The 19,471-nt window shown below is 37.9% G+C and overlaps 1 long non-coding RNA gene across 1 annotated transcript; it reads right to left on the bottom strand.

Moving 5' to 3' along the window:
* Window positions 1–3,326: 3,326 nt before the first annotated feature.
* Window positions 3,327–19,471, bottom strand: LOC114704463. Its single transcript, XR_003736262.1, has 3 exons — window positions 18,246–19,471; window positions 14,863–14,952; window positions 3,327–3,725 (listed from the first exon to the last, which is right to left on the bottom strand). It is a non-coding gene; the product is annotated as an uncharacterized LOC114704463 (long non-coding RNA).

Raw genomic sequence — 19,471 nt, forward strand, 5'->3', positions numbered from 1 at the left:
TTTTAGTACAAAATTCTACCAGAATTTCAAAGAACAGCTAATACCAATATTCCTTAAAATGTTCCACACAATGCAAACAGAAGAAGCATCATTACTGGGTTAAGAACCTATGACAAGACAGGGTATAGGAACTAGAACCTACATCTATTGTTTTACTAAATGGATATAGCATTAAACTGATCTCTAATAACCCATAGACTAATATATCCCTCAGCCTTCATCACAGATGCTTCTATTTACAGTGTATAGTGATTAAAATTATTTTAAGCCATAGTTTATAAGAGACCTCTTGCAAAAAGAGTTTGCCAAATCTGACAACCTGCATAGCTTTCCTCTTTAATTCTTCATTGCCCAGTACACACCTCTAATGTGACATTGACTACATGGTCCAAAAGTAACAGTGTCTTCATCCCTGCCATCAAATTCTGGTTTTCATTGGAGTAGGAGCTAAACTTTAGTCATCAGCTTATACTTACCATCTGATACAGTATTGGTAAAAACACATAATACCATAATGCTTATATAGTATTGATAAAAATACATAATGCTTAAACATTCTTTTAATAAGTAAACATGAAACCACACTGGCTAATCTATGAAAAGTAATGAGGACACGTCTGAGATACCTACTTCTTTCTTTACTGTATGTATACTTTAGGTACCTAAAAATAGTACAATAAAGTAGAGGTAATATAAAACTGTGTAATTTTTAAATAATCAGAAATTTATCAAACACTTTAAGGAAATGGAAATGCAATGGGATATTCAAAATTCTTCACAACTAGAATTTAAAGAAAAATTAAAAATTGTTTCAAATACTAACTGGCTTTAAATTAACAGCCTGCTCCAAAATGTTATTATCCCCCCCAAGTCACAGCAAGCTACTACAAGCCTTCACTTGGTATTATTTCATAGAAATGCTGCAATTACAATTTAGTCTTCATTGGTCAGTAAATGTTTTCTTCCAAAATAATATTTTTATTAATTATTTGAGAATTTCATACAATGCATCCTGATCACACTTGCTTTCCGTTCCTCCTAGGTCCATCCTCCCACTCTTGTGCCCCACCCCACCCCCCAAAAAAAATAAAAGAAAAAGAAAAATTCACCAAGTCTAATTTGTGTTTCCTGTATCCTCACTGGAGCATGGACAAACTCCCAGTGGCCATCCTTAAATGAAAATTGAGTCCTTCCCCACCCCCATCCCTGCCAGAAACCATCAACTGTGAATGAAGAGCTATACTTCAACATCTTTATCACAATTTTTAAGGACACTCTTCAGTAGCTTCCTGTCTGGACTGTTTCTTTTTTGGGGGGAGGGGTCACAGAAGCCCTTCATGTCTCTCATTCTTGGGTATGAGTCTGCAGTCACTGATATTACTGCAAAAGAAGCTTCCTTGCCCATGCAGCTGATGACAGCACAGATCATGGACTTTCACTGTAGCAGCATGGAACACCGACATCCACACAGCCTCTGGCTGCAGCACAAAACACAGACCTCAACATGGCTTTTGGCAGAAGCATGGACCATGCTAGTCAGCATGGTCTACAGTGACAGCACAGCCCATGAACATCAACATGACCTCTGATGGCAGCACAGACCATGGACATTAGCATGGTTTCCATCAGCATGATCTGACTCACAACATGTCTTTGAGCAGCATGTCATCGACATCAACATGGATTCCATTAGTAGCACAGACTACAGACATCGACATGGCCTATGGTGCCAGTAAGGATGACAGATACTAACATGGCAGCATGGAGGTCTTTCAAGAAGGCTTAATGCAGAAAATGAACCATTCTTCACTTCTGGTATCTTGTTGTTGCCCAAAGTTGGGGTAATCATGCTGCTGGGCAGTGTGAGCTCCAGGCCACTACACACCTCTGTGCCCAGCTTACATCCCTTAGGCATCAACATGACCCAACCCTTCTAGGCAACAACATGCTCCTCTGTCCCCTGTGGCTGCACTCCCATACCTGTTACCACCACTGCATCTCTAGCCCCTCTCCACCGTGTGTCCTGCCTCGCTCATTCTGCCAATCTTCTTCTTTCCAATTCCACAAAACTGCTTTGTAAAAGCATCTTCCCACAAGTCCTCCCTTTTTTAAAGTTGTTCCAGAGATATCGTATGCTCTGCAGACTCAGCCTCTGCTGCTGTGCCTCCCGTGAAGCCTGTGTGAGTCTCTCAGGCTTCTCAGAGCTGCCTACAGCCCTGCGAGTGTCATTGGCTACCACCACCTTGAGTCAAGTTCTGATCAGTAAATGTTAAAGGACAAAGTTAATTAATTGAAATAGTAAAAAAATAATAATAATGACACCTTTATTCGTCAGTGCTCTATAGAGTGAACACACGCGCGCGCGCGCGCGCACACACACACACACACACACACACGCACACACGGGTCTTAATTAAAGTAGTCTAGGCATTTCAACAATTTGGTATATGTCTCAGCAGTCCCATTCTGGTGCTGGAATCACAGGAAATTTCTGGAGAGCTGCTTGTCTTTAGTCTACATTTTAATGCTGAAGAAGTAGTTCTAAAACGGGGGAAGGAATGCCTCAACGTGACAGGTGAATTTGCCCATGAGAGTGAGGGCAAGCAGGCAAAAAGCAAAAGCTTCCTTCTTCAATGTCCTTTATGTGGGCTGTCACCAGATGGTGTGGCCCAGATTTAGGGTGCATCTTCCTACCTCAAATGATGCAAGCAAGAAAATCCTTCACAGATAACAGGCATGCTCAGCTTCTTGAGTTTTGTGTTTTTTTTGCGTATGCATAACACTTTTAATGTCAATTTATATTTTACATATATCAATGCTAAATAAATAAAACATGCATGGTGATGAGTGTGACACAAATATGGACTAAAGCAGCTTCTTGAGTTTTAATTGATTTCAGATGTAGTTGAGCTGACAAACAGGATTAGCCATACAACACATCTAAAATGCTTAAAATGTACAGGGTGTTGCTGATTTGATATTATCTATGTTGGTTTGCAAAGTAACAGGAAACATAATGCTAAATTTCAGCACACTAAATTGGATGTAAACATTTTAAAAGTAATTACTAAAATGACAACCACAAGTAAGTCTCCATATAGATATGAAACTTCTGACTAATCTATCTAATGGTAACTAATGACATGATGAAAATTCTGTGAAGCAAACACATAGCAACTGTATTACAACTGTGCCTTCTGAGTTTATCAAAGAGTCTAATAAAACCATTTTTAAAACCTACACATTTTCACTGAAATTTATGGAAAAGTTTTAAACACTTTATCTACTAGATACAGCCTTTTGAGTAAATAAGATTGCCTGGTAAATTTCATCTTGAATACTTAAGGAATAATATAATCACACAAGGCAGTATACTTGAAGAATATATGAGAAATTAAAATCAAGGTAAAAAGCCAATGACAGTTAATGTTCTAATCTTTTCAAAGATTTGTGTGAATCCCAACAAAAACCAAATTCATAAACAAAATTAGAATCTTACATTTTCTATTTATACACTTCCATCACTTACATTTCATTTGCTCCTGGGAATAAATTTGATTTTGACTGGAAGATGCTTCATACTTCATGGTTTTAAGCTGGGTACTCGTTATCGTCCTCAGACTGGCTGCCAAGTCTTGTGCTCCAAATGATCCTTCTACCTCTGTCTCCAAAGTAAATGGAATCACAAGTACCCAGCACTATATCCAATTGAACCTGAATTTTAGCTAGAAGGTACACACAAAGATGTTAAAAAAGTGAAGCTCAGCATCAAGTAACTTTTAAGTAATAAAATGAAGTATGATGTTGTGGCCTTCTGATGCTCCAGAAGTTTCCACACTATATGCTGGTCTCTAGGCCTTTTTAGGTACAGAAACAGACATACACTGTTAGGTCTAGATCGGGAGCGACTTATAAATCAGTTAAGTCTGTGATGAGTTGTATCAGAACCAGGCAACTTCTAGTCGGTCAAATTTACCTATCTGAAGAAGGAACTGAGAAGAGTGAACAGAGAAATTAGAGAACCCTCAGGTGAAATCTCCAGCAGCCTCCTGCCAGTATCAAGAAAGGGACGACACAAGCACCAACAGTAATAAAAGACTCTCTCTAAGCTGAATTTGGAAGAGGAACAGCAATGTCAATAGGCTTAAAATGATTCATTTGAATAACTTGATAGAAAAAAGAAAACGAATTTATTTTAAAACCTAGCAAGAGTGTATAGCTTTGTGGATTTGTTTTACTTACTCATAATTATATATCTTAGAATCCTTCAAAAAAAAAAACATACAGACGTGAATCATGACTTAATAATGAGGTTGTATTCTGAGATGCATCATGAAGCTATTTCATCATATGGTTGGTATACTTACATGAATCTAGATGTTATGGCCTATTATGCACCTAAGCTATACAGTATTTACTTATTGCTCTTGGGCTGTAAACTTGTATAGCACGTTACTTTACTGATTAACCATAATACAATAGTAGGTGGTTATAAATGTATTTAAATCTGAATATATATATATATATATATATATATATATATATATATGCAGAGTAGAAGTATGGTATGTGTATTAATTAGGGTTTTTATATTGCTATGAAAAGACCCCATGAGCATGGCAACTCTTATAAAGAAAAACATTTAATTGGCGTGGCTTACTTACAGTTCAGAGGTTTAGTCCATTATCAACATGGTGGGAAGCAAGGCAGCATGTAGGCAGACATGGTTCTGGAGCTGAGAGTCCTTACATTTTGGTCCAAAGACAACAGGAAGTGAACTGTAACACTTGGCATGGCTTGAGCATATATAAGACCTCAAAGCTTGCCTCCATAGTGACACACTTCCTCCAATAAAGCCACAGCTTACAATAGTGCCACTCCCTCTAGGGGTCATTTTCTTTCAAACTATGACAGTATGAAAGACTTCTTTTAGCCCCTAACTCCGGTGGAAGCACCCTGTTCAACCATAGGCCACACAGACCACCAGAACTCTAGTTAGGCTATAAGCCTACAGACCCCACACACACACACACCCTCAGTGCTCTGCCACCTAGACTCTGATTTTCCAATATGTCCTCATCACTGTGTTCTGTTTTCTTTCAGATATCAGTATTTTACATTTGTATGCAACATATAGATTTCAAACTAGTAGCCAATATACTTTCCAATTTGATGATTGAGTTATATGTGTGTGTGAATGTCTGTAAACGTGAGTGTGTACACGCATGTGTGTGAACGTGTATGTATGTGCATGCAGATCTGAGAGTAAGATTTATAGATTGATCACAGTCTGTGTTATTTAGCATCCCTGACACAACAATATAAGTAAACCAAGGGCTAGATGTGGAACTGTCACAACTGAGATCTATACATTTCACCGTAGAAAAATTTAATCATAATTTTAAAAACCAACTCTCGTAGATTTACCAGTTCTTTATTCCTACTGAAAATTTGACATAGAAGAATATGAAATCAAAATTTACAAATACTACTTTTTACTTGTTTTCATTGCCTACTTTCAAAGGATGATTTGATTCCCTTTTAATTTGTGTCATTTTGAAATAATATGTTGAGACATTTACTCATAAAATAGCAATTACTGAAATTATTTTCATGGATTTCATGGAGAGATCCAGAAATAGATAGTCCCTGATGAAGTAGCACTTAATACCTGAATCCTTCTTTTTTATTCTTTATTCCTTTTTGGTTCCCTGTTACCAAAATGTATTTTCAAGTTGCTGAGGAGAGGTGGTGAGATTAGGGATAGGTTGGAGTAAACCAAGAGTGAGGGTTGGGGAAAGGGCTGCAGGTGGGCAGCATACCCGGAGTCTCAGTGGCCTGTGTAGCCTCTGGTCATGTAGAGTGCCTCTGAAAGAGCTGGGGGCCAGAACACAGAAGAGCAGCCCCCAGCTTGGGCAGGGAACTCCTGCTCAACCACAGACCACACAAGCCAGAAGACCAGAGAGGAAACAGAAACCAAGGAACAAAACCCCCCTTCAACAAAGACAAACTCAGAAATCAGCAACCAGACTTATAATTACCCCCAAACCCAGATGCCTAGAGGCCAGCATGAAAACGCAATAAACAATATGTCACCACCAAAGCCTAACTATGCCACTACAGCAAGCCCTAGATCGTCTAGCACAGTTGAAGTACAAGAAAATGGCCGTAAAACTAGCTTTATGAAGATGATAAAAGTCCTTAAAGAGGAAGTGAATAAAGCCCTTAAGAAAGCCCTGATGAAACAAACTGTTGAATATTGGTGAAATTATTATGGCCACTCCACATAGTTAAAAGGATATTTATTTAATGGCGTAACTCACAAATTAAGGGATAGGTAGGTCTCAGGGTCTGGGGAAGGTGTATCGCAATCCAGCGGTGTTCTCTGGAGCTCTGCTTAGTCCACCTCCACCGTTCAGGATCCCGGCACAAAGAGAGCGCTCGCCCATCCATCTCTCGGAATCTCCAGGCACCTCCCCTGGCCCCGCCTCGTAGGCATGACAGTTGTCAGAGTCTCAATGGGGGTTGGAACTTCCAGATCCAAGCTGGAATGGCTACCCACTACATCTCCCCCTTTTTGTGTAAATAAGAAGGTTCTAAACTAATACAAGACTATATACAAAGGAATGGTTATCAAATATTGTCCAGGAATAATGAGAAATAATGATCTAGATAAAATGGAACTACAACCAATGCAAACAATATCAAGCAAGAAACACATACTAAAATCCAGAGAAGTATAGAGCATAGGTAAATGGCATGTTATAAAGATCATTCCAAAAGGTGTCCTATCCTAAAGAACCTGAATCTAATACTTAATATGTTCTATCTAAGATATTATATATACTAAGTTGTAACTATAACTGTTAGTCTTCAATCCCATCAAAGACCTGAGAAAAAACATAATGGTACCTGAGAAATCGCTCTATATAAATAAAACACTGATGGCCAGTGACTAGACAGGAAGTATAGGCGGGACAAGAAGAGAGGAGAATTGGGGAAACAGGAAGAAAGGGGGAGACACTGCAGCCACTGCCAGGATAAGCAACATGTAAAGATGCCAGTAAGCCACGTGGCAAGGTATAGATTTATAGAAATGGGTTAATTTAAGATATAAGAACAGTTATCAAGAAGCCTGCCACGGCCATACAGTTTATAAGTAATATAAGTGTCTGAGTGATTATTTTATACTTGGATTGTGGGACTGCGGGGCTTGGTGGAACCTGGAGAGAAGCTCTCCAGCAACAGTTGAAAGAAATGAATAATAATATTCAAAGCTTGCAAATGGAAATAGAAGCAACAATGAAAACACAAATGGAGGAAGTTCTGGAAGTGGAAAATCTGGGTAAATGAACAGGAACTAGAGGCACAAGCATCACCAACAGAATACAAGTGATAGGAGAAAAAACTCAAGAATTGACAATATGGTGGAAGAAATAGATACATCTGTCAGAAAAAAAGTTAAATCTGAACAATTCCTGACACAAAATATCCAAGAACAGTTCAAACCTAGCAATAATAGGAATAGAAGAACAATCTAAGCTCAAAGGCCCAGAAAACATTTTCAACAAAATCATAGACAAAAAAAAATTTTCCTAACCTAAAGAAAGAGATGACTGTATAAATACAAGAAACATACAGAACATCAAATAGAATGGACCAGCAAAGAAAATCTCCTTACCACATAAAAATCAAAACACTAAACACACGGAACAAAGAAAGACTATTAAAAGTTGCAAGGAGAAAAGATCCATAACATATAAAGGCAGACTTATTATAATTACATCCTACTTCTCAATGGAGATTCTAAGAGGCAGAAGGGCCCAGAGAAATGTCCTGTAGACTCTAAGAGACCTCAGAACCCAGCCCAGACTACTATATTCAGCAAAATTTTCAATCAACATAGATATACAAAACAAGATATTCCATGATAAAGTCAAATTTAAACAATATCTGTCCACAAATCCAGCCCTACATAAGGTACCAAAAGGAAAACTCCAACCTAAGGAGGTTAACTACATCAATGAAAATACAGAAAATAATCTCACACAAGTGTAGTCAGAACTTTCTCCAGCCCCACCCGGCCCCATGGTCCTGTAATTGCTTATAAAATAATCATTCAGAGGCTTATATTAATTACCAATTGTATGGCCCATGGCAGGGTTCTTGCTTGCTAACTCTTATAATTTAGCCAATTCCTATTAATCTATAAGTTACCACATTGCTGTGGCATTACCAGTCTGATGGCATCTTGCTCCTCCTTTCACAGTGGCTGGCATCTCTCCAGACTCTGCCCTTCTTCTATCTGTCTCTCCACTTGGATTTCCCTCCTGGTTGTAAGCTTTCTTGCCATTGGCCAAAACAGCTTTATGCACTAACCAAAGGAAACAGCATATATTCACAGCATACAGAAAGACATCCCACAGACTTCCCCTTTTCTGTCTAATCAAAAAGGAAGGTTTTAATTTTAATATAGTAAAATTACATAAAAGAAAGCAGTTATTAAGCAAGAATTACAGTTACAATATCTAGTTTATTTATATTTGGAAAAATTAGAAAATATTCTACCATCTATCCTATTTTGTGTGTCTAAACGTTATATCTAATTTATCTTTTATCATGACTACAGAAAGCTATAATTATAACTATCTAGTCTTCAACTCCATCAAAGATCCCAGAAGGATATTATATTACCTAGGCAAACAGGAAGTGCATTGTAAGCAACTTCCAACAATCTAGAATGACAGAGCCATCTGGCTGCCTGGACAGTCACCCAAAGTTCCTCTGTAATTTCAAGGCATCCATCCTCAGCCTATTGGCCTAGAGACTCTCCCTGTGTCTTGTAGAATGTCCAGTAGTCTTCTCTGCAAAGCAAGAAACTGAAGGACCATTTCACTTTGTTTTGGCAAAATTTAGTGGTCATTTTCCTATGGGTCCTGTATGTACAGTTTTTACAACATATTATCAAGCAATCCAGGCCTGAGCAGTTTCTTGCCCAAATGGCCAGTTTTTCCAAGAAGAGATAAACTCCACACAGTGTCTTTGATGCCCATATTCCTCTTTGAAGTAAATCAGTACTGCCAGGAGCAGACGTGTCTCACTGTCCAGAAAGTCTAGGTTTTTAAAACATTTTAAATGATATATTCTGTAAGCCTTTGAAGTGTTTGAAGATTATCTACTTTAACTAACTTAACTAACATGACTGTAAGTTTGATTATCATAGATGATTAACTATTCATCTGTATTTCTTAATGATACATTATAATTTAAATGAATTACATAAACACAATACCTTAAACAAGTAAAAATATACATACCATATAACAAAATTAACTTTAAATCTGTATCAATAAACTAAAATCCATAGCAATGTAAAATATTTCAAACAAGTTGTTGCTTTTTAAAAGTAGATTCAATAATCTACCCTTTCATCCTATCATATCTATATCCTACATCTCTATATCATATCCCCCTTTCTTCTTTTAGAAAGATATTGACTATGACCAATAACAATTTGTAACCAACAACCTAAACAAAGACAAATATCCATAATCTATTTTTTGAGAATGTAGGCATAGTGTTCCAGGCTACTTCCTGCTGATTGGGGACTCTAGCAATCTTATGGTGATCCTGAGAAAACTCAAGATAATAGTCAAGTCCTGGGAAGACTGGCTATAATCATTGTTGATAGGTACCATCTGTTAAGGTTCAGGAGATCTCACTTGATCAAACTTGAGCCATCTTAACCTAGAACAAATCCATAGCCTCTTACTTCCTATGGAAACAAAAGCAGAGCCTCCTTTCCAAAGCAACATAAACTCAGATTCAAGTTTTGAAGTCAAGATATCTTTAAATTTATATATAACTTAGCAGCCTTTAGAATCAAATGTCTTCTGTAGTTAAAAATCCCAAAGACAATATAACCCAGATTCTCTGTGTTGGATATTTACATGGCTTGTTTTATATATATATAATTTTTTGTTTTTAAGATTTTATTTTATTTTTATGACTGTATCCTTTCTCTTTTATCTCTGAAGCCTATGTATCTTTTATATATATTATAAACCATTTAGAGGTTTATTCCATCTGAAACTGTCCTTCGTGCATCTATAATCCTTTTCTGATCAGGCCACCATGCTTGGCATAGAAAATATTTTCAACAAAATCATAGAAGAAAATGTTTCTAACCTAAAGAAGTACATGCCTATAAAGGTACAAGGAGCTTATAGAACACCAAACAGATTGGACTAGAAAAAAATTCCCTGTGACACATAATAATCAAAACACTAAACATACAGATCAAAGAAAGAACATTTAAAAGCTGCAAAAGGGAAAAGGCCAAGTAACATGTAAAGGTAGATCTGTTCGAATTACACCTGAATTCGAATTATGGAGACCCTAAAGCCAGAAGGGCCTGGAGAGATGAGCAGCAGACAACTCAGACTACTATACGCAGAAAAGCTGTCAGTCACAATAGATGGAGAAAGAAAGACGTTGAGGGGGGGGAATTAAACAGCATCAATCTACAAATTCAGTCCCACAGAAAGAACTGGAAAAAAATTAACCTGAGAAGGTTAACCACACCCAAGAAAAAACAAGAAATAAATATTCCTATACAACAATTCAAAAGGGGGGAACCACACATACACACACACACACACACACACACACACACACACACACCACAACAACAAATAAAAGGAATCAACAAACACTGCTCAATAACACTCAACATCAATAAAAAGACATAGATTAGGAAAACAGATAAGAAAATAGGATTCATTTTTCTTCTGCATCCAAGAAACACACCTTACCATCAAGGACAGATATCACCTGTAGCAAATGAATCTCAGAAGAAGCTGGCATAACCACTTTAATGTCCAACAAAGCAGACTTCAAACCAAAACTAATCAGAAGAGACAGGGAAAACATTATAATTTCATCAAAGGAAAATTCCACCAAGAGGACATTGGAATTCTTACATTTATGCACCAAACACAAAGGTAGCCAAGTTCATAAAAGACACACAACTACAGTTTAAATCACATGACCCTCTTACACATTGATAAAAGGATATACAATTACTTACTCTCACCAATGGACAGGTTACCCAGACAAAACCTAAACAAATGTTAGAATTAACAGATATTATAAACCACATGTCCCTAACAGAACATTTTACAGAACATTCAAATGCAAAAGAATATATATTCTTCACAGCACCTCATGAAACTTTCTCCAAAACTGATCATGAACTCAGACACAATTCTCAACAGATATAAGAAAACCCAAATAACAATCTGTATCCTATTTGACCATCATGGATTAAAGCTGGATACCAACAATAACAGAAACAACAGAAAGTTTACAAACTCATGGAAACTGAAAAATTCACTACTGAATGAAAAAGATTTTCCAGAATTGAATAAAAATGAACACACATTCCCAAACTTATGGTACACGATGAAGGAGATTCATAGCACTAAGCGCCTACAGGAAAGAAAAAATTGAAGAGATCTCAACTTAAGGGCATACCTGAAAGCTTCAGGAAAAAAAGAAAAATAAGAAGGAGGAAGAGGAGGGGGAGAAGGAGGAAGGAGGAGGAAGAGGAGGAAAAAAAGAAGGAGAAATTATGCTGAAAAGTAGTAAACAGCAAGAAATAAGCTGAAATCGTATAAATAGAAAAGAAATACAAAGAATCAACAAAACCAAGAATTGGTTCTTTGATAAAAATTAATAAGGTTGACAAATCCTTATCCAGATTAACTAAAATGTAGAGAGAGAATATACAAATTAACAAAATCAGAAAAGAAAGGGAGGCCATGACAACAGACAACTAGGAAATCCAAAGAACCATAAAGACACACTTCAAAAACCTGTATTCCACAAAATTGGAAAAATCTAAAAGAAATGGATAATTTCCTCAATATATACCACTTACTGTAGTAGAATATTATTTTAAGGTGTGTTATTTTTGTTTATAATGCATTTGTTTAACTCTGTGAAGCTGTGTTACTGTGCCTGTCTAAAACACCTGATGGTCTAATAAAGAGCTGAAGGGCCAATAGCAAGGCAGAGGATAGGTGGGGTGGACAGGCAGAGAGAATATATAGAAGGAGAAAACTGGGAGGAGAAAAAAAACCTAGCAGCCAGAGAAGAAAGAGGACTTCAGGGGTCAGCCACCCAGCTACACAACCAGCAATGGAGTAAGAGTAAAATTTACAGACGTAAACGAATGGGAAAAGCCCAAAGGGAAAAGGTAGACATGATAATCTAAAGTATAGAAAAGCTGGCTAGAAAAGCCAGGCTAAGGCTAGGCATTCATAATTAAGAATAAGCCTCCATGGCCGGGCTGTAGTGGCACACGCCTTTAATCCCAGCACTCAGGAGGCAGAGGCAGGTGGATATCTGTGAGTTCAAGGCCAGCCTGGGCTACAGAGTGAGTTCCAGGAAAGGTGCAAAGCTACACAGAGAAACCCTGTCTCAAAAAACCAAAAAAAAAAAAAAAGAAGCCTCCATGTGTGATTTATTTTGGAGCTGAGGTAAAAAAGAACACAACAACAACAACAACTTACCAAATTTAAATCAATATCAGATAAGCAATTTAAACAGACTTGTGACCCCTCGTGAATTAAAGCAGTCATTACAAGTCTCCCAACCAAAATAATAGTAATAATAATAATAACCCTCATAGACTCCTAAGGAGTGGCATCATTGGAGGTATGGCCTTGTTGGAAAAGTTGTGGCCTTGTTTGGTGGAACTGGAAAAAGGGGGGTTTGAGGTTTCAGAAGCTCAAGCCAGGCCTAGTGGCTCACTCTCTCTTCCTGCCACCTGCAGATCCAGATTTAGAACCCTCAGCTACCTCTCCAGTACCCTGTCTGCCTACATGCTGCCATACTTTTCAGCATGCTTCCCAGCATGATTATAATGAACTGAACCTCTGAACCATAAGACAGCCCCAATTAAATGTTTTCCTTTATAAGGGTTGCTGTGGTCATGGTGTCTCTTCACAGCAATAGGGATCCCAAGACACCTAATACAGTAGAAGCTTCCTAAAATATATGAAAGTGTTCTAAATGAATTTGCCAAATAATAGAAGCAACAGAGCCCAAACTGGCCATCTCTTGTCACCAAATGAAGCTACCAGTACTGGAATTGGAATATGTCTAATGGAGTTGTTGCCCAAATAAGTCCCATGGGAATCCCCAAACAACCCAGGCTGTTGCCAAGACAATAGGTTGCTCTCCACAAACGGAAGGCAAGGCCCCATTGCTGAAGACAATATCCACCCAGGTCATTGAACATGGAAATGTTGAGCTCCTGCCTACATAGAGTCTTCACCCCTATGTTCTAGCATCTTTGATACAGGGAGGTAGGTACTTGCATGCTTAAAAAAAGAAAGGTAAACCCACCCAGCTACACTGTCCGGCCTGCAAGATATGCTAGAGCAATGGTGGCACAAACCTTGTGGGAGCAACCAACCAACATTTGCTTTGATTTAAGGCCCACTCCATGAAATGGAACCCATATCTAACACTGCTTGCTTGACCAAGAACCTTACATTAGATAGCCCAGATACCGAGAGTAAAACCAGATATTATTGGTCTTAAAATTTTTTTTACAAGTAGCAATAAAATTGCTCCAAACGACGTTCTGCTGTACTTGTCAATCAGTGTCTTGCTCAGGGATCATCAGAGCAGCATCTTCCTGTAGCAGGTGGGAACAAATACAGGACCCACAGCCAGATATCATAAGGAGAGTGGGAGACTTTGGAACCCTCAGCCCTAAATGGGATGTCTCCATCAATTACCTTCTCTCAGGGCTCTGGGAAACCTTTGGAAGAGGAGGCAGAAAGAGTGTAAGAGATGGAGGCATGGGGGATCAAGAAAACAAGGCCATCTAAATCAACAAGAGCAATGCACATAGGAACTGACAGAGACTGAGGCAACATGCACAGGGCCTGGACTGGTCTCAGCCAGGTGATCTGCATATATATTGTGACTGTCAGTTTAGTGTTTTTATGAGATTCTTGAGTGTGCAAATAAGTGGTTCTCTCTTGTGCTTTTTCTTAGGCTCCTCCTCCCTTTGTTTTATTCAATTCTGATTATCTTATTACATTTTGTATTATTTTATTATTGTCCCTTAGAAGACTGTTCATTATTTTTTTAACAAAAGAGAGAAAGGGAGTGGATCCATATGGAAGAGGAGGTGAGGAATAAAGGAATGGGAACCTGTAATCAGGATATATTATGTGAAAAAGAAAATCTATCTTTAATAAATAAAAAAATTTTAAAAATAAAAGATATCATGTGGCAGGGTCCTGTGCTGTTGTTTCCTTTGTGGGAGGGGGCCAAGTAGGCACAGAGTCAAACCACACAGACTCAGAGTTAATGTCGAAACAAGTTCAGAAGATCTGATGAATATGCATCTGCTGGTGTGACATGGCTGCCCCTTATTGGTCCAGGTCATCTCCAGATCATGTCTCAGCTGCTCTTGCTAAGGCCCTTAGGCAAACCCAGGTTGGCTCTCAGAAAGTATCTTTTTTTACTGGTTTGGGCTGGCTGGCCCTCAAGCCTATTAGGGATGAGTCATCCCACAATATCAAGATAGGGATGAGCTAGAAGGAAGTGGCTGAGAGTGTTCACTGGTGGTACCACCAGGATTTGCACAGAACCTCTCTCTATAATAGGTGGTCTGCTACTGAGCTGGGGATAAGTCTGGGCGACTGAAATTGGAGAAGCAGGGCTAGAATGAAGATTGCCTAACTGATTCCCTGTCCAGGGTAGCCAGCAGGCTTCCAGTTAATGCTTGCAGGAGTTGGTGGCTGAGACAAAGGGTGTTCACACTTTTTATAGACTCACCTCATTAGGAAAGGATGAGTTGATCCAAATAAATTGACTCCTTTGAAATTTTTCATATTAAGTATGATTTTTTTAACTCCTCCAATTAATCTGGGGAAATGAAAATAATAGGAAAATAATTTTATTAAAAAGAAATAAGAATTAATAGATTTGTTGATATTTCCATACAAGATGATCAAGAGCTGAATGATTCTATTTCTTTTTTTTCTCTGAAACTTGTATAAATTTTATTTATTACTGTAAATACTAAAATCACATTGAAAACACCTTAAAATCAAGTTCCAAACCACCTACTAGAGAAAAGTCACTATGGCATCCAGTTTCTTTGATTGAACCTGGTTAACAAAAGAGGCAAAAGACATGGTTTGTGATGAAAGTTACGATTCAAATGCTAAGTATTTCCAAGCTTTAATAAAGTATATACCAATTCCAAGTACCAAGCATGATATCAAAATTCAAATTCATTGGTTTACTCTTAATAAGCATCAAAATCAAATTCTGTTCATTGAATCCTATCTTACTTGATTTACACAATGCATTCAAAGGTGAGTTATAATTAGGAAAAAGTACCCATTGAATGCATCATGTATAAAAATGCAACTAACATTTCAAAACCACACTTAAAAGAGAAAATACCTGAAAAGTTAATTCTATTAATAAAATTATTTGAAACAATATCATCCTGCAGATAAAAATACATTTCTTGTATATACATGTAGATTTCTACATGAAAGATAGGATTCAGCTCCTAATAGAAAAGGGCTGACTCTGATCAAGACATCTTAGATTGCCAAACCCATGTGATTACCACTGTGAAGAAACTGAAAACAGAGAGAAAAAAGGGGTAGGTTAAAGAAGAATAAAAGTTTAGTCACCTACTCTGGAATAGCAGCAGAGTTGGGTGAGAAGCAGGAGATGAAGGCAGAAAGGAGACACAGAAGACAGAAGCCCTCAACTCTGACTGGAAATGGAGATTCAAGCAAAGTTGAGAACATATGATACAGTTGCGGTGAGATGCTTAAAACTAGAATCTGGTGGTTATAGTTATAGAAGCTCAAATAATCATCTTAAAATGGAATCAGACAAACATCTAAAATTTCATTGAGGACCATATTACATTGACTAGATAACTCAGCATGATATTATCATTAAAAAAAAAAAAACCATAAAACAACAACAAAAAAAACTGCTCCAAATCACATCAAGTCATCAGAAGACATTTGAATCAGATCATATTCATTGAAGCTTTAAAAGACCCTGACTGGCTGCAAGAGACAATACAGTACTCTAGAAAGAAATCCTATTGAGAGGTACCAGTGCCAGAAACTCCACTGGACTCTACCCAGGCCCTGCACTATGGACTTTTCAAATGACTGGACCAGGTTGTGTCCAGCAAAACATCCTATTGTTTTGTTGACAATGATGATTCTATTTCTTTACTTGCTTTTTTTTTTTTTGAACATTTGAATGAGAATGGGCCCCATAGACTCATATGTTAGAATAGTTGGTCCCCAATTGGTGAAACTGTTTGGCAAGGATTGGGAGGTGTGGTTTGTTGTATGAGGTATGTCCCTGGAGCCTGGCTTGGGTTTGAGAAGCTTCCTAGGGGTCTCTCTCTACCCACCAACTGTGCATCAAGATGAAAGCTCTCGGGTGTTCTTTGGCTCTGTGATGAATTCTAAGCCTCTAGAGTCATAAGCCAAATAAGTATTTCTTTTATAAAATGAATAAGTAAATAAATAGCTGAAGTCTGAAGTCAACCAAAATGAAAGCTATTTCAAATAGTTTGTCAACAAGAATATATATTTCTTGGACTAGAGAGAGGGCTCGGTGCATTAAAAACACTGACTGCTCTTCCACAGGACATGGGTTTGATCCCCATCACCCATGTGGTGGCCCACAATCATCTGTGATTCCAGTTCCAATACTTCTGGCACCCTCTCCCGGCCTCCACAAGCACCAGGTGTGTACACACATGGTGTATAGACATACCTGTAGGCAAACCACCTGTACATATAAATTAAAAATCAATAATAAAGTGTTTCATTTGCACATTTCTAAGTTGTGTGATATGTAGAGCTGATCTGATATGCACACTCATGTTGTGCAGAAGGTATGGCTTGTCTGTCTACTGGAAGACAACTATATTATCTTCCTAGTTGTGCCTCTGTTGCCTTGATAAAAAAAATAACCTGACAAAAAACAGCTTATGGAAGGAGAATTCTATTTTCCTTCATAATTCCAGGTTATAGTTGGTCATCCTGGGGAAGTTGAGACAGCAAGAATTTGAAACAGTTATATTATATGCATAATCAAGAGCAAAGGAAAAAGGAAAGTATGCCTACTTATCAGCTCTCTTTCTCTACTCTTCAGGATCCAAACCCACTGAAATGGTGCTACCCAGTTTTAGGATGTGTCTTGTCACACCAATAACTCCACCAATAAGAGCTATTCGATGTCCCTCTCCCAGAGAGATCCGTGTGTCTTTTTCCAGTTCCTCCCCTTACACATAACCTTTCTGGTTCTAAGGACTGTAGCTTGCTTATCATTTACTTAATGGCCATTATTCACATATAAGCAAATATATACCATATTTATCTTTCTGTGTCTGGGTTAACTCATTCAGGATGAATTTTTCTAGTTCCATCCATTTACCTGAAAATTTCATGATTTCATTTTTTAATGGTTGTGTGATACTCCATTATTTAGATGTGTCACATTTTTCTTATCCATTTTTTTCTGTTGAGGGAACATCTAGGTTGTTTCCAATTTCAGGCTATTAAGAATGGAGCAGTGGTGGTGGCACACGCCTTTAATCCCAGCACTCGGGAGGCAGAGGCAGGCAGATCTTTGTGAGTTCGAGGCCAGCCTGGGCTACAGAGCGAGATCCAGGAAAGGTGCAAAGCTACACAGAGAAACCCTGTCTCGAAAAACCAAAAAAAAAAAAAAAAAAAAAAAAAAAAAAAAAAAAGAAAGAAAGAAAGAAAGAAAGAAAGAAGGAAGGAAAGAAAGGAGCAGCAATGATTGAACAAGCACCCTATGGTAGGGTGAAGCATCTTTTGGTCTACGCCCAAGAGTGGTATAGCTGGATCTTGGGGAAGATCAATTCCCATCTTTCTGAACAACTGCCACACTGATAGTGGCTGCAGAGTGTGCATTCCCGTGGGGGTTTATTTTATGTAATCATGTGTAGGTTTAATTAAAGATTTTCCCTGGGTTTGGTGTCATGGGAGAGTGCTTGCTCATTCCTGGAGTAGCCACTACATACATCCGTAAGTTCACTAGTGGAGATACAGGGCAGGGATGCCTATTTCTCTATCCCTATTTCTGTATCGGTGGACTTAATGGGGAAGGATGGATACTTCTCTGGATTCAATACTTACTATGTGTCCCAGGGCTTGGAGAATACAGTTTAAGGAGACATTTTCTGGAAGGATGAGAAAGTACTAACGGTCACCGGCTCCTTCTGGAAGGTTTTGTGGTATATTATGTAACACGCTGTGTCCATGTAATGTTTAATAAAAACTGAAATGAAAAAGCGAAAGCATATGGGTTTCTTGTGTCCTGTTACCAGTGCTGTATGCTCAGCACTTACAGTACTGTCTGACATACAGCATATGCACAATATAAATTTGTCAAAACAAAGAGAACACTTACCCACTATTCCTGGTCCTTATATAACTCTCTGTTTCTTTATAACATTAGAGATAAAATACTTAATCTCACTTATGGGTAATTACAGAAATATCTGCTGGATATTACAGCAGCTGAAATGCATCTCGATTTGATAATTAAGTAGTCTTTCCAAATACTCTGTTACAAATATTTGAGAGTGGGAAAAGCCAAATACTTTTCTTCGTGTATCTTAAGCAAATGTGTACGGAGTGAGGAAATGGAGAATAAGAGGTGGACACAAAAAACCTGGGTTCCATTTGTCCTGTGCAAAAAAAAAAATCTTCTGTAATATGATTAATAATCTTCCCATATCTCCTCTGGAGTCAAAAAAAAAATGCTGTGGGTTAACATGAAGGCAGATAGCGCGTCTGCATTGGTGGCTAACTACCAGTTGAGGGCAGCAGAGAGCAATTTGGAAGAAAATGAATCCAAAGTATCATTCACAATTCTCTCTGCCATTGCATGCAGCTAAAGATATAACCCATTTGTAAAACAAGTCAACAAGACAGCCAGCAAGAAAAGAGTAACCAAATACATCAATAAAAGACGTTAAGTATCCATGGAGAAAGACAAGAAACAATGGCAGGAAACTCAGAATATTCTGGACTCAATTTAGCATAGTTCTAAGAAGTCCTTGATTCAGTCACCTCTCTCCTGAGGTGCTTAATTGAATGATGTCTAAGATTACTTTCATCTCCAAACCTTTACCTCCCAAGTTGACTAGCAAAGACGTTGTGGGGACAATCTCTCTGCAATGGTGATACCTCCTGTAGATAGAGCATTCAATCATTAGCCTGAAAGGAAGAAAATCTACATACAAGTATCATTATACAGACTGGGCTAGTTGTCTTCATATATTAGGAATACACATACACATAACAATAAAAATTAAAAAGAAAGAGGCCATAAATTTGAAAGACAAGAAGGTTCAGGG

This window comes from Peromyscus leucopus, chromosome 14 (assembly GCF_004664715.2).
Source record: "Peromyscus leucopus breed LL Stock chromosome 14, UCI_PerLeu_2.1, whole genome shotgun sequence".
Taxonomy (NCBI): domain Eukaryota; kingdom Metazoa; phylum Chordata; class Mammalia; order Rodentia; family Cricetidae; genus Peromyscus; species Peromyscus leucopus.